The 25,175-nt window shown below is 36.4% G+C and overlaps 1 long non-coding RNA gene across 6 annotated transcripts in view; it reads right to left on the bottom strand.

Moving 5' to 3' along the window:
* Positions 1 to 25,044, bottom strand: part of LOC106036972 (uncharacterized) — a 36,881-nt gene extending 11,837 nt beyond the window's left edge. Inside the window, exons 1-7 of one of the 6 annotated variants that reach the window (XR_001207753.3) lie at positions 24,929 to 25,023; positions 23,685 to 23,795; positions 22,627 to 22,709; positions 18,595 to 18,694; positions 16,573 to 16,643; positions 15,467 to 15,589; positions 12,294 to 12,404 (exon numbers count right to left, since the gene is read on the bottom strand). This is a non-coding gene — a long non-coding RNA (uncharacterized lncRNA). Of the gene's footprint in view, positions 1 to 12,293; positions 12,405 to 15,466; positions 15,590 to 16,572; positions 16,644 to 18,594; positions 18,695 to 20,497; positions 21,137 to 22,626; positions 22,710 to 23,684; positions 23,796 to 24,928 lie in introns of those variants that run through there. The other 5 variants (XR_001207755.3, XR_001207754.3, XR_010830714.1 and 2 more) reach the window with 5 other exon arrangements.
* Between the last annotated feature and the right edge of the window lie 131 nt (positions 25,045 to 25,175).

The raw sequence follows: 25,175 nt of genomic DNA, 5'->3' as shown, positions 1-25,175 counted from the left end.
CTGGCCAGGAAATCTTACAGTTAAACAGCATGAGCCTGAAACAATATGTTCAATTATGCAAATAAACAGAGAGTGGCTCAAAAGGCCAGATGGTGTGAATAAGACAAGTACTCTACACTTAAGTGGTACTGGGGCAATTTGGAGCAGTTGAGGATCTGCCCCGAGATCTCTACAGATGGACAGATGGGATGCTTTGCAGAACATCTGTGTTTGCAGCTGCTTTGTGAGAAAAGCATGAGAAGTCACTGGGAGAATGCTGCCCAAGCATACAAGGAAGAAGAAGAAAAACAAAAAAATTCAAACCAGAGAAAGTAAACAGAGCTCATAAAGTGGAAAGGAGGAATTCATGTAGGAATTCACTTAGTAACTTCAGATAAGCTAATAAATCTCTGCTCACTTGCCAAGTGGCAGTTGATTTCAGAATCTTTTAGAAGTCTGCCACTTGAAGGAAAATAATTGTAAATTACCATATTTTCTACAGTAGATTTTGTTTTTTTTTTTCCAGAATGTAAACAAACTTTTATCTTCAGATGTTTGAAAACTAATATGCTGCAGGGAAAATAATAAAAAGTGTAAGTGACCAGACCTTTTCTAAAAAGGAAAGAAGCTGCATCTTCCTGTTGCTTTAATGAAAGAACATAACATGACTTTAGATGCACGCACATGTAAAGCCATGCACCCAGAAGCAGTAACAACAAAATGACATCTCATTGTGGAACAACTGCTGTATATTTTCTGTACAAGCTGGCTCCTTCTTTGTTTCAGAAGTCACTTTGTAATTCCCTGGTTACTTTTTAACCTAGCTGATGTTCTCTTGCTCTTCTATGTAGATAGTTAGTTTTGGGCAAACAATCCCCCAGGCAGTGTTGGGCATTGCATTCATACACACGTTCACACATTAACAGATGTTTCCATACACACCAGTCTTTTAAAGGTGGGCTGTGTAACCATCCCAACAGACTCTATCCAGGCAAATGTCTTCCACTGATTCATAATGGTTGGACTTGATGATCCAAATTAAATGATTGATTCTATGATTCTATAATCATTTCAATATGAACTACCAATGTAAGGCAGGAGCAAAAGGGCTCAGCTAAACCTTGCATTTACAAGTTGTTACTAAGGGAGAATAGAGAAGCTATACTATCTTGCTTTTGAATTAGTACAGGACCCTGTATCTAGCTCTGCATTGCTTCTCAAATTCAAGAAAAGTGGTGAAAAAGCTAGTGGGCTTTCTAACTTTAGCTGCAGAATGGTAATAGCATTGAAATACATGCCCTGAAGGAAGGGATTTCTGGAGCAAGTATACTTGGAGAAGGATGATCTCAAGGTTTAAATATGTGTACAGTGGAAAATGAAAATCTAGCAAATTAAACTAACAGCAACAACAAAAAATCAACAACTTCAGCCACTGTAAGTTGAAGTTAGATAAGCTCAGGTGAGAGAAAAGGCAAATATTTCAGGTGAGTTTCACAATCCTTTCTCTTTAAACATTTTTTTTTCTTCTGAATAACTGGCATTATCTTTTATACTCCACATTTAATCATCAAAGTAAAACATTTTCCTGAAAAGGAAGCATTGTAAAAACAAGGGAACACTTTATATAAATTTGCATTCCATAATTTTTTTCAAATTTTAATTATAAATCTTATTAGTATATATCTAAGTTTTCCGGGCTACAGATACATGCACATAAGTAGCTTAAATCACAGAAATAAATTTATCCTCTTGTGTAAGTGTATGCAACTCCAGATGTTACAGATACTAGAGCTGAATGGAAAATATGGAAAATGAAAATAAAGTCTGCTCTGATAACATATCACAAAAAAAAAAAGAAAAAAAAAAGAAAAAAAAAAAAAAAAGAAACAACCAAAAATCTGTTAAACTTTAGTGACTCCTTTTTCTTATTAAATGTGAAAGCTGTTGTACTCAGCAACATGTCATCCATAAACCTTAGAAAAGGAATCATTACTAATTAGGAATATAACTGGTGAATACAAGTGTAATTATTTCAAGCCGCCTACAAAAATCCTCCTAATTGAAAAGAATTAAAAATTAGAGGGGGCTCAGAAGAAAATTTAAAGAGTTGATAAATAATTGACATATGGGCTGATTCGATTAAAAAGAGATTAACATTAAAGAACTGGAGCGACTAGATGAATGTCACTAACTAGACAGCAAATGGAGGAGGCACTAAATACCTGTAGGTAGCAAAAAAAATGGTGGGAGTAAGACAAATGCTTGCTTTTTGTTCTGAAATCAGCTCACTGAAGAAGCTGGGCACAGGCAAGTTACACGGCTGTTACACAACCTGCATATTTTTGACGATCAAGAAAGATTATTTACCTCTTTCTGAAAGCTAAAACACTCAGAGCTCTAGAGTTTATTTACCTTAAATATTACTTTTGTGTGTTTTCCACTTATTTTTCTCAATTAGCATACAAACTTCTCTTCATAAACTATTTCTGTATGTGAACAATTGAGTTCTATCAGGTGAGTGAAGTGAATAGGGAATGCTGAAGTTCCTTAAGTAAAGAGGTATTATGGGATACAGGCTGTAAAAGGGAGCAGCCATCTTTTACTCTGCTGGTTAAAGGACATAATGCCACTGAATACAGCCAAGAGAATTACACTTGTTTGAATCAAAAAGTATATGCTTTCCCACATCCTTCACCCTTCGGACTTTTAAATTCTTATTTTCACAGTTGAGAAGTTTAATTCTCTACTCCATCATTCCATGTGATGAAGGTGAATTGTGAAATATCTGCTATGACACAATCAGTCATCTTCCAGCCCACCCTGTACTAGTGTTAACAAACCAGTACTAGTGTTAATTTGGTCTTAGCATGAGCAGGGAAGATTTAATATAGGTATACTTTTTTAAAAAGCAAACTTGAAGAGTTTAAAAAGTAGAGTTTAAAACAGCACTGTAAGTTAATAATAGTTATATTTACTTTTTAGTGAATAACTAGGTCTCAATAAAGTGCAATGACAGAGTTTTAGTCAGTATTTACAGAAAAACAACTGTTTGGCTATTCTGCAAGGAAGAGGAATAAGAAGGCTTTGTGACTGCACAGAAGATAAGTCCTCTGTGCTTATCACACTGATGTTCAGCATACCTCACAAGTCATAAGAACCTAGAGGAGAACCTCCACCACAACCTTTTTTTTTTTCTTTTTTTTTTCCTTTTTTTCCCCAGGAACCTGTCTACAGCTCCATCTTCTAATGAACAAGTTCCTAGAAAACTGCAATCTTCAATTCATGAGAAGTCCTCTCGAATACATGGATAAATCCCTCAGAATTTTCAGTCTGTGCAACAAGAAGTTGTACAGTGTGAGGAAACTATCATAAAAATATATGGAGGTGGGGAACAGTAACAAACACTATCAGCTCTAATGTAATATCATTAAAACTCCTGGTTTTGTGTTCAAATCGACATTGTGTCAAAACATCACTGCATATCTGTTCTTTTCTCATAGGAGAAAATCCTTTCTGTTTTTTAGGCACAGGCACAAATTTGTTCGCAAGCAGGCATAAAAATAAATCAGGAAGCAGTCTGAAAATTTCTCAAATAAAGATAAAAAAATGGAAGGGGTGTAAGGACGGGGGGGGGGGGGGGGGGAGGGGGCGGGGCAGGGATGGGAAGGAAGGTGTAGGAGAGGTGCTTTAGGCCATATGAAGAGAGTTAAACACCAGAGAACTTCTGCTCACTTTCAAAACTTGTCAGCTGAAGTCTATCCTATCCCTCTGTCTCTCTGTTGGTCTATCTCTCTCCAGTGGATGATGCCTAACTGAGTGCTCAGCCTAAAATAGTCCACTGCCAATAAGTCTCTGATAGATCGTATTAGTCTAGACAAAGTGCAACGTGAGTGGCTGCTTAATTAGCCAGGCAAAAAAAAAAAAAAAATCAGATTCACAACCACACGCTTGGAAAAGCTGTGCCTGCTTACTTTGACAAAAGCACTGCAGCAAGGTAAACACCCATGAGAGAGAAAAGAACAACATGCCTCAAGAACAATGTTGGCACAGCAAATGCCAATAAACAGATCTGGAAAGAAGAACAAAGCTAAAGATGCGACAAGTTTCCAGATAACCTTCAATCAGAGGAGTAGCCCTACTCCTGTAGGTCTAGTCTTTTCAAGGTGAAGCTTGATACATTTACGAGTGAGATTATGTGAAGTCTTTGAAAATGGAAAGCTGGACAAGATGCTGGACTAGAAGATTTTGTGAGCCCTGTACAGAACTCTGCATTTGTTCAGCAAAGGACTTTCGTGCCAAGTATAAAGGGGGACTTGCTAGAATTAATTTTCATTAGACTGTATAACAGACCCAAATTTAAGTGGGGGAAATGCATTTGCTTATGATATTAAAAATGCTGCTGGATAAAGTACCACTGGGAGCTATCCACTGGAAACTGTTTTTCAGGATGGATTTCTGATCAGATAAATATTCTTCAACTGGGAGAAAATACTCATTTTGAATTGCATGTAAGACTTATTTACAATCTCTATATTTAATGTGTGTTTATTTTATTTTTCTGTCTTCTCTGTCTTTTGCATACTGACTGCAACACAGTTCACTGGACTTTGCCAAAATGAAATGTTAAACAGTTTCTCTCTCTTTCCTTTCTCTATTATGCCCCTTCAGGTCAAAGATTAAACTTCCCCAAATCTTACTGAGGCATGAGTGAGCTGTTGGAAGCAAATTGTTTTTCTTCTGGAGCAAGAACCTTAAAGTCTGACACACATGTGAGTCAGTATGACTGTAAAATGTAAACTGTGTGCCATTTGATTCTAATTGCTCTTGATTGAAAATGAATGTAAAAAGATTGGATATAAGATACCATTTGGGTGACAATTTCACAAATTATACGTAAGTAGAGCTATGTGATTCTATTATGAAAAACAAGTGGTAACATCAGAAAAGAGTGATATAGCCTGTTAAAAAGAAAATAATAATGTGTTAAATAGGATTTATGAAAATCAGATTATAAGGCTTTCAAGTTAGGCAGCTTTCCAGAGGTACAAAGAATACTGTCCCTCTTTATATCAAAGTAATCAACTTTTGCACTTAAACAGAGTCCCTTTACTGACCCTTGGAGGAAACATTCAATTTTGCTGCCCAACTCAGCTAATTACTTCAAAGTTAAAGGAACAGATTAGTGGAAAATAATTATTCTAATGCTTACTAGCTGGCTTGAGCTTTGGTAAAGATGTAAACCACCTATCAATAGGGAATAAAATACATTGTCATAGCATTAAATGTTTTTACAAATCTCTGAAATAATAAAACAATGTTAGCAGTGTAAAGCTGTTTGAGTTCCTGATAAAACTTAGGCGCTGTTTCATATAGATAGTTAGGAATTGAAGATCTTTCTTAGTCAAGGGCTAGATATAATAAGACTTCAGCATCTCTGCAGGTCGATGTTGCAATGCCCCTGAGCAGAATCCTGATCCCAGAATTAAGTGTCCAGGGCCATCTAAAAAGTGAATAAGAAGAGGCAGATTCTTGAAAATGGTAGCCCAAAAATCTCAGACACTGAGAGGAAAGCTGCCCAGAGTGAAGCATTGGGAAATGCTAACTGGGGCTGAAATCTTGCCTTTTATAACTGAGGCGGAACTAAAGAGAAATGCTAACTCCCGATAAAGATCCTAAGCTTTGAGCCTGTAACCAGTGTAAATGACTCCAAAAAATCCTTCAAATAATTGAATTGGCTACACTGTTCACTTTCAAAATAGGATGTAGGATAAGGTGATCTCCTTTCATCTAGCAGCCTCAGTGTTAGAGCATTGCCCAAAGCCAAACGCTTTTATGAAGAGACCTTTTCATCTTCCCTATTGGCGCTACATTTGGATACACGCGACCTACTCACTATCTCTTTTTCTGTAGTTATGCTACAAATTAGTGTCTTTACTGCTTGCTTTTCTAGGTCATATTTTCATTCTTTGCTGTTCAGGGGCAATGCCTCAGCCAGAAAGGTGGTTACAGTACAATAGTTTGACATCTGGAATGAAAATTTTCATATTTTAGTTATTTGAAATCGTACAGTCTGAGGAAACTGTCTGGGATCCCTCTAAATTCAGAACAGAGAATAGCACTTTCCTTCCACATAGACATCATCTTGGAGATGCTCAAAATTCTGCACGATGAAGCCTACAGAAACTGGACCTAATGTGGACCTAATGTGAAAGCCAATTCCACTTTTAGCTGGGGATCACACCAGATGACTTCTTCTGGTCCTTTTCAACCTAAATTAGTCTGTAATTCCATGAACCTCGTATGGGATAACCCATAGAGCATCCCCAGGGTAGGGCTCAGGACAGAAGGTCTGTAATGGCTTATTTCTGTTGAACTCAAAGAGAGACAAGATAATGTCTTAGGCCAACCATTTACATGGCAAAAACAGTGAATTCCAAGGTAGTCCAAGGCTTCTCAAAAGAGTATCCAGGGCTAAATTTTGCTATCTGACAAAAGTTGGGCCTCTCTACCAAGGATGCACAAGAGAATGGAAGAAATAAAGGTGTGAGCAATCTGTTTACAGATCCTGAACCTGCTGGGGGTGGGATGGAGGGAGGGTGGAGAAGAAGACTTCTGCTTCTGAAAGGGGCTCCTCTCTCCTCTCCCAAAGCTGCTGCCACAACACATGTTCTGCTTCTCAACTGCAGTGACAATCAGCTGTTTTGCAGGACCTGAAAACTGGCAAAATATATGTGGTTGTTTGCCACTAGTCAGTGTTTAATAGAGATATAACCCCCTTTGTCTTCTCAGAGCTGGCAATGTCTAAGCCCACCCTTAAAATCAGCAAGATGTCTTTTCCTCTGTTGAAGCTAGGTCAAGGTAAAGGAAGTATGTAAATTCAGTAATCAAAACACAGATGGAAGGGATACCTCCAAGTCTAGAATTTAAGTTGTCCTACCGATGGAGACAAATCCTGGAGAGGACAGAGGTGCATGTGGATACTACTCTGCCCTAATCCAAAAGGCAGCTCAAGTCAGTCTAGAGCCCTAAGAATGTCAGAAAATGAGTCTTGTGCTCCCTGTTCCTTCAGCTGAAGCCTAAATCCTGAACTCTGTCACCTGGGGATGCTGGAGTCTTTCAGTTCAGTTGCAAAATCTTTCAGAACTGAGACCAAGCATTGAGATGTCTGCTGTGATCTTGAGCTCTACTGGTACAGCCTGCATTGTGTGTGTTGTGTATTGCTTTGTCTATATGACTCACGTGTGGATGCAAATACGGACACCTACTCAGCATTTAGAAAATCCTGAATATACACCTACGATATAAAACCTAGTGCCATCTTAAGTGCAAACGCACTAGGTTCAGGCTCCTCAAATCGTTATTTCAAAGGGGACACTAATGACCACCTCCCAGAGTCTGAAAATAGGCCTGGTCAAGTCACAAAAGGGTTCTGTGGTTCTAGTCCCTTCTGTGGCTGATCCAAAATCCAGCCACTGAATGTTGAGGGAAATGTAAGGTATAATTATTCTAGAAAGACAATAACAACAATTACATCCAACCTTTAAATACTCACAGTGCCTTTCTGACTTACATAACTGCAGCTGTCATCTCCACTTTGAAGATGAACATAGACCCAGCTCTTAGTTGTTTAGTAAAAAAGAAATGAGATTCTGATGAAATCTGGGGCACAGGCACTTCCAACTCACACTATCAGTAAGTTAGATTTTGAACAAGCACTTTGCATTTTTTTAATCATTCTGATATTTTAAACTTTTGGTTCTTTACAATATCTTGATGATAGTATCTTGAAAGATCCTAAATTAATTAGGGTCCAACAGAATTACATTCAGAGGACTTTTAGCTTTAACTAGATTTTGTAGATTCTCCCTCATTACTCCTTCCAGATTTGTAATGGTTCATGACATTAACTTTGATTCCCTTGGGTTTATTTCTTCTTATACATTCTAATATTTGCTTAGCTTGTACAAATAGTTCTGATATTTGCCTTGAAAATTCCTCATCCTAAATGAAAATGGTCTGCTGAATCTTTATTTCACATTAAAAGCTTTTAAAGGAATTATCCCCTGGGCTAGGAAAATCCATGCAATTAACATAAGAGTAACCCCACACCTTTTCAGAGGTTAGAGAAACTTCTGTTATGTTTTGAGTTTTTATTTTATTTGTCATTTACCTGCCTTTGCAGTACTTTCTGCTTTTTGAAAGAGCCACAAGCAGTCATACAATGGAAATGAATCTGTCATTGAATTGTTCTGAGTGAATTAAACCAGCAAATACTGAAATATAGGAGAAAGCCTGTTCCAGTGAGACATCCAAGAGTAGTTGCTTGACAGAAATAATTAAATGCTTATTTTTTATGTTTTTTTTGTTTGTTTGTTTGTTTTAAGCACAGTCAATCAGACTGTTAGGCACTTCTTTGAATCTCTTGGTCTTTTAAAGTTTATCATCTACATATCGTAACTTAACTTACTCTATTTATCCTTTCCAAAACACAAAAACACATGTTCCTTGCAGGTTCTAAGTGCCTCAAAATATGTTTCAACTGTGTATTTGTCTACAGCATACATATGTATATGCTGCACCAACAGCAATAATTCCAAAGACAAATTTTAAAGTTGTATAAAAAAATACTAAGGGCATGGAAACATAAACACTTAAAAAGTACTGCTTATTTTGATTTTTTTCCCCTGTGGTCAAATTAAGTTTTAGGTGGATCTGTATCTTGATCTGGCTTACCTGTCACGGTTCTGAGGGCACTACCAGCCCTGATTGTCCCTCAACAGTCTCCCCTGGTACCCTGGCTCCAGGGTGCCCCCAGCACTCACAGTTCTCTGACATTACGATTCATCCAACAGACATCAATCACACTGACATGAGGGAGAAATATAACCATTTACAAAGGTCGTGCAACCAGTGCTTTAGTGTAAACACTTTTTAAAATGATTTACATTTATTTATGATCTTTCTGCTTGGCTGCTTTCCATCACTTTATATTATCACCAAAATTGACACTGTTATATGACAGATAGATAGAGGGGAAAAGTGTAATGTTATAAAAGATGTTACCTCATGCTGAAAATATAAGTTTACTAGTGATCAATTAAAAACAAAAACAGAAAAAAAAAACCACACTGTTTTTGTTTCTTTATTTTACATAAGGAGTCGAAAAAGGTAGATCTGTGTGGTGCCAGGAGTTGGACTCGATGATCCTTACGGGTCCCTTCAAACTCGGGATATTCTATGATTCTATGGTTCTATAAAGAAAGTGTTCTCTATAGCACTGCCGGCAGGGAAGGAAGGGAGCAAAAATAGATAACAGGAAGAGATTTATGAGAGACAATTATTTTTAAAATAGCTGTGGCTGAAATGGAGAAACAAGACAGGCTGGTTGTACAGTAAAGATGATGAAGACAACACAAAAATGAATCAAGAGTCTTTGGTGTCTGCCCAGGCTTAAGGGCTTTGTCATTTTGTCATGGGCTGAGCTGCTGCTTTTTCCTCTAAAGTAATGTGTCTGTTATTGTGCTTTGCTTTAAAGATATCTCACTGCATCGTTTTGCCCAATGCCGCAATGAGCAGCTTTTGTTGATCATTCTCTCCCAAAAAACACGTGAATTTTTAATTCTTTTTTGCCTCAGTGAAGTCCAAACACTGACTCTGTCTTTGTGCTTTTAACAATAGTGTCTTGAAGGCCTCTGTATAACATCAGTCTCAAGGACTAGGAATTTCTTACCTGACTGCTAAGGTCCTAGGTCTAACACTTCTCTTCCAGACATATAGCTTGAAGACATTCATTTCCAAAAAGTCCAGGCATGTAACTAATATGATTTGGCATATACCTCTGCAAGGATACAGATTAACTGAAGCTCATGAAAACCAATTGCCTCAACAACTTATACTGTTTTTCACAATTACAGCCAGAACAGAAATAGAGATCAGGAAAACTACGCACCCTCTTAATTTTCTCACTACTCTTGTATGAATCTTTGTCAAAAGATCTTCTAGGATGTACAGAATCACCCTCCTAAGCCGCGTCTCTGTCTCCACTTCTTCCCCTTTCTTGCAGTCAGTGAAGTCTTCAGACTAGAAGGTCTTTCTGAAATGCCTGGTGAAACCTCCTTCTTTACATGTCAGTTTTTCAGATGAGTCTTCAATCTCAACAGCTGATCAAAATCTGTAATTGCTTAATTTTGATTGCTCCTTTCTTTACCACACTGACAATATAGCCTTTACAGACCTATTCAAGAATGCATCAATCTCAGAAATTCACTCATCTGATTTGGATTTATCCACCTGACATCAATATGTTAGCCTATTGCTTGTCTATACCCCACTCCCAGGTAAAGTAGCCAGAAGGTGTTTGAGGTCAGATAACAGACCGAACAAGGCTGGGAAAAGAAAAGGAAAACCTAATTCCATACACTGTGTCACACTGTATATTGCATTAGAAAAATACAAAACTCTTCCTTTTTCTACAAACACTGTAAAAGTGATCAGAAAACACTCCACAGCTCTCAGGGTTACTGCTTGTACGTTACAATTAAGGAAACTGTGAGTTAAAGCTTATCACAATGATGAATATTTAATATAACATCAGGAAAGTTAACAAACATGAAACCTTTCTATCCAGAGTGGTAGTGGAGTCTCCCTCCTTGGAACTCTTCAAAAGCTGTCTGGACATGGTCCTGAACAACCTGCTCTAGGTATCCCTGCTTGAGCAGGGGGGTTGGACCAGATGACCTGCAGAGGTCCTTTCCAACCTAAACCATTCTGTGACCCTGTGAAAGCCTTTGGAATGCACCAAGACAGATGCATTCTTGGATCACACTTGGATCAACATATGATCTTAACTGAAACGCTCCAGTACTGTTATATGACAGCCCAAGTCTCTAAAGCGCTACACGGTGGTCTTCAGCTGAGTGAAGTTAGTTTCTCCAGACCAAACAAACCACTGTTTGTCCATTTACTTATATATTTATTTAGATACAAGATAGTGCCCTGACTCCACTGAAGAAAAGAAGTTTTACTATTATTTTTTGCTGTGATTAGGGCTTTTTAGTAAAATTTCAGATATAAGTGGGACAAGAATTATATTATTTTGGAATATGGAGAAAGTAACAAGATACCAGGTTTAAAAAGATACCCAGGTTGCCAGAACAGTAAAAGTTTTCCTCCTTTGACAAGTAAGCAAAAGTATCAACACAGGGACAATTTCCAGTCTCAGCAGTTGCTATGAGGGAGAATTATGGTGCACAGTTTCCCGAGGGAAGCAGGCACCCCTCGCTCTGAGCCCTCTAGAAATGTGTACAAGGTGGTATGGACAAGCATGATCACAAAGTGGGTGAACTCCAGCCTATTATGAGCTGCTGCAAGAGAAAGAGGAAAGATGAGCGAGAGAGCAAAGTTGCTTACGTGGAGCTTTGTTATGGCATGTCAAAATATAGCCCTATAGCCCCAACCGTGCTTCTTTGAAGAAATCACTCTAAGGGAATCTCCATAGGATTATAATATTTATAGTACCATAAAGCTGAATATTAGTTAAGAGAGAAATATTAGATATCAGGGATTCTTGTCTCCAAGTGCTTCTAACCTCTATTAGAATAAATATAGAAAGGCAAGAATAATTAATTTACTCCCAAATCTCCAGCATTACATTTTGCTCATTGTCAAGAGAACACGTTTCACAGAGCTCCTGCACCAAAACACTGCAGCTGAAAAAATATCTCTATGAGAATGACATGCTAGAATGAGATTCAACATATTTTTACTTGTGATCTAAACTGCAACTGCATGTTAGCCTTAGCACAATTTTTAGTCAACTTTTAATTAACTGATTCTTGGCAATGTTCTATTTCATCTCTTCCCAACATCCTGCTTTCCTAAGCAAAGCCCTAGCTAATAATCATAATGATAATTTTCTAAATTTAGCTCTCGTTTGTTCAAAGAATTACTACAGACGAGGGGACTGGAGACAGATTTTTAGGACAAATATAGAAGAAAAGAGAAAGTCATGGTTAAACTTTCTGGAGGATAAAAGTTGCTTCAAGCTTAAAAGGTCATTAACAGAACTGTCACAGTGGTGGGCAGAGTCAAGTGACTTAGGAAAGTGGGTGTAGTTGCTACAGTATAGACCCTCAGAAAGAAGACAAGATGAAGATTTATCCAGCAGCAGCTTGGTACAGAACTGTGAAGTATAATTTTGGCAAGGACTACAATAAATCTGAATGTTTTAAAATTTTTCCATTTCAGATTTTAATAGCAAAACTTGCATGAACCACATCCATATACAGGAAAAAAAAAAAAAAAAAAAAAGCCCATCTTCTTTGAAATGAAAATAGGGCCATTGTTTTCCATGAAAAGCTGCAAGTCTTTGGATGAATTTTCAAACGAACTCCTAAAGTGCCTGCTTGGTTTCTTATCATTAATCTCTGAAAAAAATACAGTGAAAGAAGTGAGAGGAGAAAAAAGGGAACATTTGAATTTCATCTGCTTCTTTCATTCTTTTATCGTCATATTTAGAAATTCCATAGGAGCTGATAACATGCAAATTACATGCAACTGAGAGTCACAAAAACAATATAACAAATATCTGAAATGACAGGGATCCTCTTGGAAAAGGTCTTGTTCCTTTAGGGAACAACTGAGATCTTTCACAACTCTAATTGAGGTTAATTGGAGTTATTGGTGCTCAGCAGTTTTTGAAAAACCAGGCAGGAAACCTAAATAAGCATACAGAAACCTAGCAATTGACATTAAATTTTGAAAACCTTGTCTTTTAGCTGTATAATCCTTTCTTGTGAATTTTTGTAGGAAATCTTGTGACAGTAATATCTTACTATCTGTTTGGCAGTAGTTTGCTAGCATGAAGTATGGTATCTATTTCAAATGATGCTACATAGATCATATAGCAGAGAATGTAAATTTATTAATGTATTTGTTTTGCAGGCACACATATTCTATGTGTCTGCAAAATAAATAAATAAATAGAAATTAATGTCCCTAGTTGCTAATGTCTGACAACTAATATTTAATACTTCCTTATTTCATTTTCAAGCAATGACTCAGGAGAGGCACTCTCCATAGAATTTCTCTGGTTGAATTTTTGCTCTTCAGTCTTGTAAAACATCATCAAAGGTAGTAGAAGGAATTATTTCACACTGAATGTTCATAATGCAGTAGCCACTGGTGTGGTACAGTGTATATTTCAGGATGTCCTGTATTTATTGAAAGTTAAAGATTCCAGTGCACTTCTTACTTAAAATACCTACGGAGGAATGTAAGAATTTGGGTGGTATAGGATAACAACAGCTAAAAAGCTAATGCCTCAATTACATGAAAATATCTTCTAATAAAATGAAGAGCCTCTCACACATGACTAGGCAAGGACACTTAGAGGAAAGGCTGTGTTGTTGTGACAAAGTGCAAAAAAAAAATAGGGACCAGAGACTGGATTTCTTTAGTAGAATTTGTTTGGGGTATTGACCTGAAAAACTGCACCAACAGTATACCATTGAATTCCAGAAAAAAAACCACAGCAAATCCATAAAGAACATCAGCATCAGCAGGGCAGGATCCCAGCATTCTAGAAACCGATGCTCTGGAAGTTCGGTTTAGAAGTTCTTCTTAGAAATGCAAATATTTCTACAAACCCACGAATGTAGTCTAATTTTTGGTGGATCTGTGTCTTTGGATTAGTTTATTTTTTTATAATGAATTCATCCAAAACTGCAGCTATGGTTTCAGTCCAATCACCTCTAACTAGGCATCAGAAAATGCACATGATAGAAATAATACAATTAATTACCTTCATTATAGAAAGAAAAAAAATCACTTATATTTTTGATATCTACATCTGAAACACAATTACTTTACATATAAATCATATTCTGCCCAGGTATCCTTATAACTATTTCCTATAAGAGAGGGAACCTCATCAACATTAATAAGCTAGTGCTGCCACCTATAGCAAAACAGATCTTGCCTTTTATTGTATGTCAAGCATGGTGAAAATTAAACTATATTAGAAAGGAAAGAATATATAGAAATAAAAGTGAAGAAGAAAGTGGGTGACAGCTCACTGAAAATTGTAAATAAAACCTGTGTGCAACAAGAATTTTACACATTATTTTTATAGTTTTCTCTATAATTCATTTCCCAGTTGTGTCACAGAAGTGATATTTGACAAAGTCATATTAATCACATTCCAACAAACGTCTTTTTTTAATCCTGTGAATCCCAAGCTGTGAGCAGGGATCATGACGATAATGTCAAAAACATCCTTAAAACAGCTAAAAATGACTGCTTTAACTGCGTATTTCAGATGTACTCCTGTAACTTACCTAAATCTGAGTTCAGAGAACTAGTATTTTCTCAGTTTCATATACATTTATTCACATTAAATTACTTCTGTTATGGCCAGTTCTTCAAATTGACAGGCACCAAGCAGCTGGTAGAATTAATATGTTTATTTGGACAACTGACCATGCTTCTACACTCATTCTGTAGAGTGTTACCAATCCCTAGGGTAGCTTAATTTTCTGAGTTATAACACAGCCTGGTTCATGACTGAATAACATGCTGACAGGTACCCAATCATCAAGAGCAACTGCCAACCAGAAAAACGCTCTGACATGATGCATTGTCCAATGCTTCCACAAGCTTCATAGGTTTTAGTAATTCTTTAAAAGATGTATTAAAATAGATAGTCCTCATTTCCTCAGTGCTGGCAAGGATGATATGTACACTAGTCGGTCTGAATTGCCCACTGGGATTTCCAAACCCCCGACAGAAAATACTTTTTTCAAAATTTATAGACAAAATGTTTTAAGGATGTTATGACATAGACGTTTTCTTGGCATAAGCCTAACTACTGTCCTAAGAAATGAGACATGACAGTTTCTCACCTGTTTTTGTAGATTATTTATGATGACATAATTTATTGTTTGGACACTTGCTCCAGATATTTGTTTTTTTCTTAACACAAAGAAACAGAAAGAGGGATTCAAGCTCCCATTAATGCCACAATAACTACTGCCAGTACCAGGGAGAAGAATCAAACATGGCAGTTACTGCTGAAGAACTGTAATATGGGATGGAGACTGGAGTTGAAAGGTATCAGTCTACAGTGCAGTAAGAGTAGTTACATGCTTTATAGGCAAGATACAAACGGCTGGTCTTAAATCAAGTGAAATATTTCTAAAGCTCATAATACTTTTTATGAGGCTTTAGCTCTACTATATTGTTTGTTCTATTGTTTGCTGTTTTATATATATTAGTATTTGTCAGTATTTACATAAAGAGAAAGATAGTTGCAGAAATCGATTGCTTAGACCAATCTCAAAATTTCTACCACTTGAAATCTTTAAGAAAGATCAGACAGACATCTGTCAGCCATGATCCTATCTTTAGGAAGGGGGTAGACTCAGTAACATTCCTAGGTTTTCTGTGTCCTTAGCATATGATTTCAAAAATTTACCTTCAGAGGCATTACCTCAATGCATTTCTGCTCCACTTATTTCCATCTGCCGTTTCTTTCTCCTTCCTGTCTCTCTTAGTCCCAGCTTAGATGGCCCAAAGCTTTGTATGGCCATACTTTGAAGAAACACATGGAAACCTGAAACAAACAAAAGTCTTTGAAAACTGAGTTTTTAAAAGTAAATCCACTTTAAACTGCTATTGCTCTTTAGTATTTTGGCTTACAAAATCGTGGTCTTAGTCTCTGTGACACAGTCATTTTCTATATTTTCATAGTAACACAGGAATTCTGAATTTCTACAATGCATTCTGAGCCATCACACTGACACAAGGTTCACATTTACTATTTACTCCATAAACAGCATGGCTAGGAACAGCAAAATCCAGCCTATAAAACAGAAGCTATAGCTTGTGAACCATTTGTACAAAGAACATTTATTGTATAGCTTTCTTGCAAACCGAAGAGATAAGCAAAATGACACAGAAGGTCTTGTTCAGTAAAGCCTTTCTGCAGGTGTCTAATTTAAAGCCTGTGAGCAATTCCAGAGTCAAAGCACCTGCTTGTCTGCATAAGGATTTTGTTGAATCTCCTGCGGTAGTGGGAATGAAGTAAGGAAAGGATGCCATAGCAACAGTAACTCAGAAAGCTCTTTCTGAGGTAGAGGGAATTCACAGCACTTTTCCATATTTAATGCAGGTCTCTGTGTTTATTTTGCAAAAGCAATTTGGAGGAAATTGACTGAGCCTTTTAATTAGGGTATTCAAGAATAGTCTTCCCCAACAGTCCTGAATTCTTAGTGTGGAATCAGCAGGTCATAATCATTCATTCCAATACTTTTATGCATTAGTTATAAAGCAAGAGAATACAGAAGTTGTTTTATTCTGAGTAAATAAGCAAGGTACACATCAGTTGACCAATAACCAGCATATTAATAGATTTTTAAATCTCAAACTGGTCATCAGTTTTAAGAAGTAATAGCACAGAATTTTTCTTGGAAATTTGTAAAATCTAGGAAAGCAAGATGTTCGGTGTATGTCTTAACAGTAGCTGAAAGAGAATGGTGTCTGTATATCCTTGCCATATTTTTCTGTATATTTGTGCGGGAATAGAAGGATGCTTACCTTGTAAGCTAGTTCACTAGAACATTCTTGTTACTCATGAAATCAGTAATGGATGCTTTTACCGTGCTGTCCTTTGGTAAAAGAACAAAAGAATAAAAAGCTTATATATATATACATATATAGATAGATAGATAGATAGATACATACAGTTGGTTATCCACTGCACCCAAACCATCTAAATAATTATCAGACTCCTTTTATAATAAATTAGAGATGAGAAACTTCAGTCCACCTCTGAAAAAGTGTACTAGGTAGACACGGGATGACAAATCTTCTATGTGTCCCTATAGCTGCTGAAGAAGATGAGAAATGGATGACTAAATTTTAGGCAGACATTTTATTTGGATGTTGTTTTGGTCATTGCTTAGAATTTATAATGGTATCGTCATATCAGTGTGGAGAAATAATTTGCCTTCACTTTTTTTTTTTTTTTTTTTTTGTGAAATAATGGAAGTTCCCTAACGTACAGCAAGTTGGACTTGATTCTTGTGGATTCCTTCCAACTCAGGGTATTCTATGATTCTATCTTTATACAGACTACCTTCTTATTTGTGGTATTTCTTGAATACTTGGAGAAAAAGGATTTTTTGGTGGTATTTATTTCATATCTATGCAGTTAGATTTGTGCTCATATATGCTATCAGCTAGACAAATCAGATCAAAATAAACATGAATACATTAATAAGTATGTAATAAAGACCATGAGACCATTACTTAAGCAAATCTGTCTTCGCTAACAAAGAAAATTACAATGCACCTGAGTGAAACGAGATGCTATTTATCTGTGAATGTCTGAACAGATCGAAGGCATGAATAACAGCACTACCACTTTTCAATATATCAATGAGAAAAAGCTGTCACAATGCCTTTACTTTTGTTGCTTTTTTTAACTTCCACCAATCTGTTATTTTCAAGATCTTTATATTTTCTTTTGCAGCAGTTGCCTACACCATTAAACAAGAAACACGGGTGAAAAAGTATGAATTTACTAACAATGATATGTGAAGTTCAAATCAGAATTACATTGTGGTAAAACTCAGGCGGAAATAGTAGACAATATGATAAAATGAACTTAATGATACTATACCGCAGGGAAAAGAAAAAAAAAAAAAAAAAAAGCAAGCTGTATTTAGCTGAATTAAATCCAGACCTGTAGAGATCTGTGCACCTGCTTCCCTTCTGACATGTGGGAGTCCATTGACTATCGATGTGAGTTGAGTAAGCATATGAGTACCTATTCATTGATTCAGGTCCTTCAAGAGTGCCTTTGTTCTATATTTATAAGTGTCATTTTCTCCTCAGGGAGACTGGCAGCATTTAAGTCTTCAAAGTAAGTCTCAAATGCTATAGAGTGCCAGGCAGGAATTTACTAGAGAAGAGTCGGGATTTAGCTTTTTTTCTGCATTGATATCAGAGAAATATTTACTCCCAAATTTCATAAAATGGGCATTGTCATCTCCATTTCCATCAGTGCTGAATTTTCAGCTAAATCTCCCTCCAATAGCTCTTTGTACAACAGCTAATTCTTGCAAAACACATTTTTTATTTTAAGAAATGCACCAGTGGTCAGCTTGTCTCCTTTCTTAAAGTGCTTTCATTAAGTGCTCTCTCTATGAAGATGTGGAATCTCTGTCTCTCCCAGGCTCCTTTATTCTTGCCAAACAAGGTCTGACAGTGTTTATGGGACGGTGGAACTCAGAATGACAATGAGTAGTCTGCGTTCTAAGAGCGGAAACGTGAGCTGTGATTAATCTGTGCCAGTTTACAAACACAGTTATGGCTGTTAATCTCATTGCTAGATAGTGTGTCCTTCTTGAGCCTCAGTAATATTGCTCACTTAATAGAGAAGCAGACAGATGAGTATAGAAGGCAAAGTTGTCACAAACCACAGAAGTCAAACACCATGGTGTTCTGATCACAGTATGAAAATAACTCTTTTCTACAACGTGTCTCCCCTAATGTATCCTCCTGAAACTTTACATACGCATATATCCTCCCCCAAGTCACACTATCAAGTAATACCTGAGTTTGTTGGAACTTCTGAAATCCCGTCAGACACTGCTTGAACCAGCTTTGCTGTTGTGTAAAGGGCAGGTCATAGGTGTTTGCAGAATTGACATCTCTGTGGGGAGATCATTGTTGTTTTTAAGCAAAGTCCATTTTCTCGGTGGAAGCTTAACTTGGAAACACTTACTCTTGTTACAGCTCCTGTGTGGAACCCAGTAAACTATATTCAAGTCTTAAAACAACACACACAATTGAGGATGTGTCTGATCCAGCAAAGCTATTTTTCACAACTGGATATTTGCAGTCTCTCTTCACTGAACAACATAAAACGAGAGTTAAAAGGACATCCACACACATATATAAAATATAAATCTTAAACCTGAATATTTGAAGAGCAAATTTTATTCAAAAATGATCCTAAAATTCGCAGTCTGAATTCTTCACCCTTATTTAAGGGTGGCAAGAGATAAAGATAAAAAAGATAAAGAGTTAAGATAAGAGATCATTAAGTTAAGATAAAGAGTTAAATAGGATGAAATATCTATTCATCTGTATTGTTTTTAACCTGGTGTTCCTATTTCTGATTAGGTTCTCAAAGAAAGCAGTGAACTGAAACTTAGTGCATTTAAGGAGTCTTTCCTTTAAATGTAGTATGTCTCATGTCTCTGTTTAATTCACTGCAGGTCTGACCTGCATCATCTGCTTAACTCTACGTAGCTTCAGGCACCCAAATGCGGCATGCATTTGCATATTGTACATGAATACTCATCTAGTCAAATATGATACCAATGTCAATGCTAGGTATGCTAATATTCGCTCTCCATTCACTTTATAATTATTATGCCAGTACCTTAACCACATCAATTATATACTTAAAGTTAGATGGGATGAAAGAGTGTATGTAAACAATTCAATGCAAAACACCCTTACATGTTTTCTCTTCCTTCTCTTCTGATTCTCCCTGCTCCACCACTGATTCAAAAATGCCAAAAATGTGCTTTAACAACTACTAAGTTAAGCCTTAAGACTGATAATGAAATTATCACACTAACCAAAACAATACTGCTGACCCACAAGTTTTATAATATTTATCACAACTGGTTAAATGAACATACTCAAATGTCATCTGTGTATCAAAACAGAAATAATAAAAAGTTTTTATTTGGAAGAAGGAAATATATGTGATTCTCATGGTTTGGTGCCTTAAAAATCCTTTCTGCAAATGTGATTTTATGTTTTCACATTAATGCTGTGTGAAAACAAAATATGAATCATCGTATTCCCACCAGTCATATCCTAAGATAATAAAGCCACCATGTAAACTAGTTGTCAGGAAAGACCTGACACACATAGGATAAGTGTCCAGGATAAGACCTGATACACATAGGATTTTGCAACACAAATCACTAGCCAGCTCACATGTTAGTGAGAATTCTCAGTATAATAAGAATTACTATTTCTATTGTTAATAAGCTCTATGAATCCACTATAAAATACAAAACTGTAAAGGAAAAAAAACAACAAAAAAAAATTTTTTTCTTGCTTATAAGAAGGCGGAATGTTCTTCAAAATGTTCTGCTTAAAATGTCAACATGTGTAAGATCCTGTGCATTTGCTAGGAATATGAAATCTTATTTTCACATATAGTCTACTTCTTTAATAACCTTCTGTCTATTATCTAGTGAATGCAGGCATCAATTAGAAATTTGTTGTTCAGTTTGGGTGTGGATCATCACTCATGGTAACAGAGTAGGTTGATATGAAGAATTATATGAGAATATATGAAAATCGCATGTTCAACGCCTGTTTGCAGCATACATAAAGTATAGGATATATTTTAATGATGCAGTCTTTTATCCTTCATGTTAATTTACCTCCACCACAATAAAAAAAAATAAATAAACTCAGAAGTACTTGCCAAACAAATGAAGTTAATGTCAGGTATATGCAAGCTTGAAGATTGAAACTCTATGTGTTAGCAGGGTCAAGAATATTCCTTTTAATACGTAGATCTGTGAGTATGTGCCATTGTCTATGTCACAAAGCACATAGATTTTCCAGTCTAAGCAATATTCAAAATAGCCATGATAGCTGATATATGACAGTTAACAACCTCCATTTTAAAAGCACGAATGAAAGAGCACCAAAATAAAAAGCAATCAATCTTCTAGACATCTAGAGAATGCAATGACTTTTAAACACATGGCATTATCTAGATTCTTTTTCAGATCTCACTGGTGAATTTAAATCAAACTAGAATGCTAGTTTTCAAAATAATTGACATCAAACATTGATCGTTATCTAAAGTAAAGATACGTAATCTCTCAAGCATATTTTAAAGACCTCTATGAACACGAACTATTGTTTAGTACTTCAATATCAAAATGCAAGTTAAGCATTCATACAGCTATTTGCACCTAGTCACTTATTTTAGCACATGGTTTAAGCTAAGAAGACATATTTTCAATTCATCAACTTTGGAAAAGAACAAGTTCTACAGCTGATGCATCAGTACCTTCTCTGTCAATCAGATATCAACCCATAAACCTATCCTAATCCTCTAGTCTGTGAAGGAATTGATTTTTCTTTTTTAACACAGACTGCTATGGTGGCTTAAAGGTAAGAGTGTCTGAATTGTGTTATCTTCAATATATATTTCTCAAGAATTTCAGAAACAGTATGAAATATGTTACCAGTTAGAATTCCCCAAACATAAGGATGTACATAAAGAATGTTTACTAAAGGCCAAATGATGTACTATAAAACACATCCTAAACTATACTCTCAACTGATGTAAATTTTTGTAGCTCATATATCAAAAAACGAGTGATGTCTTCCTTGATCTGGAAAGCAAACAAACAAACAACAACAAACCTTAATATAAGCCAGAACGGTGCATTAACTTGGCTGTTGGTATTGTTCTAGGACATCTTCATTACCTTGTGAACTTCTGAGATATTACCATAAAATTATCTAAGTTGTAAAAAAACCATTCAAGATGATCAAGTCCAACCACCAACCTGATCTACCAAATCCTTGGGGTTGGATGCCCAAGCCTTGTCAGCACCTTGCGAGAGCTGCTGGCTCCTGACAGGCCCCTCCGTTACCCTGGGGTTTCACTGACTCACAAAACCTCCCTGTACACAGTGATCAACTGCTCAGCTGCCAAACTGACTGGCTCCAGAGCAGCGGGCCTGGCCATGTGGCCATAAACCATCACAGGATGGCTCCAAATTCATAGCTACTACCTTTTGTTTGTTTGTTTCGTATTTTCCTTAACATAACTTTCTAATAAGTTTATGGAAAAGAATTAAGAGTCATGCACAGTTGAAGTAACACTAAGCAAAAGAATGACTGATGTGGTGATTCAACCCAGTATGGAAAGAATGGGCTGTACTGTAAGACAGTTCACTTGTCACTGGACGGGTTTGAAATGGGGGGATTTGTTTGAAAAAAAACAACCACCACAATTGATTTCAGAAATGCAACCAGAAGCATTGATAAGATCATGGTCATGAGTTATCTATAAAAGAATTTGCCAAAAGTTTGTATATTCTTTTATCAGTCACTGGAGCTATATATAAGCTATTAACTAATTATTTCAGAATTATTTTAGAGTACAAAAGAGTACATCCATAGACAGCAAACACTAGTGAAAACAGCATATATTTACTTGCTCTAGGTTGATTCTTGGTAAACAGGCAATTTACATCAGGTCATTTTCTTTATTACCTACCTTAGTCCCAGAAGTGCCACTAACTACAAGTAGTATTTAAAGCAATCTGATCTAAAGCTGTATTTTTCTCCCACACATGTATTTAGAAAATTTCAGTGAAGCTGAGGAAATTGACTGTGGTCATGGCTTTTAGTTTGGGAAAAAGGAGAGCAAAAAAGACAATTTGTTTACCAGAAAGGGAATGTGTCTATGCTAATACATGTTTCTTTAATAAAACTGATTTCACGTATCTTGTCAGACAAAAGATGATTTTGTTGTCAGTCAGACTTCTTAACCTAATCCTACTTTCCTTTGCTATGCAGTATATTTACCTTTTAGTGAATATTTTCTTCACCCCATCTGTAGTTCTAAAGGCCTTTGCCTTGCAGAGAGCAATACTTCCATTTTCCATTGGCTAGAGGAAGAAATGAAGTATGAAGAAAGCCCTTATTTCCACTCAGTTTGTCAAGGTATAAATAACTACACAAATGAAGACACTGGGAAAACAATCCCAATGTGTTATATTCTTTTGGAGAAAATGAAGAAAGGCTCCTGAAAACAATTTGTTTAAAGGTATTTTTCCACTGAAACTCTACACTTTCACGGAAATGAGCTTCCCTGTTGTGAACTTTGTTAAGAGAGATGTTAAAAGCTATGATTTTCAAATAACCTAGAGGTACCATAAAATTGCATCCTGATTTTTTTTCTCTATGAAAGAAAATGACAATTCACTCCTAATTTGTAGCTTAGTGAAGTGACTAGATTCTTTATGAGTAATAAGCATGGAAGAAAAACTGCAAGTATAATTTGTTCAAAATTTGAGAAAATCATGTTATATGTGCCAAGGTGATATAGTAATGCAAGTATATGGGTTAAAAAAGTTGTGCTTCATCTAGATTGCTGGTAAATTCAAAATAGCTATCCAGTCAAGGGAAGTGATTGTCCTGCTCTACTCTGTGCTGGTGCAACCTCACCTTGAGTACTGTGTGCAGTCTGGGGCACCACCGTATAAGAAACTATAAGGACATAAAAATATTAAAGAGCATCCAAAAGAGGGCTACAAAGATGGTGAAGGGTCTAGAGCGCAAGACGTATGAGGAGCGGCTGAGGTCACTTGGATTGTTCAGCCTGGAGAAGAAGCTCTCCTGATGGGAGACCTCATGACAGCCTACAGCTTCCTCATAAGGAAAAGCGGAGGGGCAGATGTTGATCTGTCCTCTCTGGTGACCAGCAACAGGACCCATGGGAACAGCATGAAGCTGTGTTAGGGGATGTTCAGGCTGGATGTTAAGAAAAAGTTCTTCACTAGAAAGGTGGTTGGGTGCTCGAAGAGACTGCCCAGGGAAATGGTCATGACACCCATCCTGCTGGAGTTCAAGAATCGACAAACCTGTCAGACATGTGATCTGATTTTTGGGTGGTCCTGTGCAGACCCAGGAGTTGAACTCGGTGATCCTTGTGTGTCTCTTCCAACTCAGGATATTTAATGATTCTGTGATTTCTGAAAATAAAATGTACATATATGCCCCTTGAAGCATCTTGCACAGTTGTACTAGACATATGCAGAGGAGATGGGCATTTTAGAAGAAAAAAAAAAGTTCCAGTTTTCAAGTGCAGAATGAAGGTTTTAACATTAATGGATGAAAGCAAAACAAACAAACAAACAAAAAACCAAACAAACAACAACAAAAAAAAGTGTTAACTGGAAGCAGAGATTTAGATAAGAGTCACACCATGAATACATATAATAACTGAAAATGAAATATTTGAACTGCTTATCAAATGAAGGGAAAAAAAAGAAGAAAGTGATCATAGGATCGTGGGATAGAATTGTGATAGTAAGGATAAAAAAAAAAAGATTCTGAAATAATTGAAAAATTAAAAATATCTGCAGAGAACCTATATATGAAGAAAAGAAGGCAGAAACACTAAATACTTTTTGTTATAATAAAAGAATGACCGGCACTATCTGATAAGCAGATATTCCATGAGGAGTAATTATTTTAGAATACAAATCCAAGTTTAACAAAACAACAATAAAAAATAAACCCAAACCAAACCAAACTAAAGAATGTTTCTTATTGCCTCTTTTTTTTTAGGAGAAAAAAAAATTATAATTTAAATAAATAAGAGATGGGCTTCACTTTAGAAAAGCCACAAATAACAACTTGATGCATGGTTATGACTATATCTTGTGCCATGAATAGGAGAGTTTATTTGCCACAGTACATTTTATGAAACAACCCCAAAGCAATCAAACAAAATTACCACGGACTTTTTAAAATATGTTGTGAACTGACTTTATATGTTTGTAGCAAATTATGAAATCTGTCTTTTGTGGTTTAGAACATCTGAGACATTGTGCCAAAGGCCGCTGAACATCTTGTCTTCTGCAACAAAATATTTTATTCTAGAAGGAATATTGAATTTTAGTGACTGCAAAGTGAAGAACCTAACCACTGTTAGAAAAAAGAAGGGATGAAATGAGGTGCCTTCTTTGGAAACATAGGAGAAAAGAGTGACAGAAATTGCTTTAAAGGATCATTTCCCATAACAAAAAGAACAAACAGAACAAACAGTGGAACAAATCAAGGGAAGAACAGATTCCCAATGTATGTTGCTATAATCTTTTACCTCTCTTCTCCAAAACGATCTGAGGTATCTTCAGATTTCCCTGAATTCTCTAAGGCCTTCCTGCTTCACCCACCAACTGCCCAGTGACAGACAACCCATAGTCCCTTGTGGGCAGGCCCTGCTGCTCAAATTACAAATCCTCTGACTCCCTCTACCCTTTAAGTTTTTGTTATGTGGGTTTGCTTGTTGGTTGGTTTGCTAGGAAATGATGAGAGACAAGGCGAAGGGGAGGAGGCAGGGCAGAAAG

Source organism: Anser cygnoides, chromosome 1, assembly GCF_040182565.1.
Source record: "Anser cygnoides isolate HZ-2024a breed goose chromosome 1, Taihu_goose_T2T_genome, whole genome shotgun sequence".
Taxonomy (NCBI): Eukaryota; Metazoa; Chordata; class Aves; order Anseriformes; family Anatidae; genus Anser; species Anser cygnoides.
This window is presented reverse-complemented; position numbering and strand designations above follow the sequence as displayed.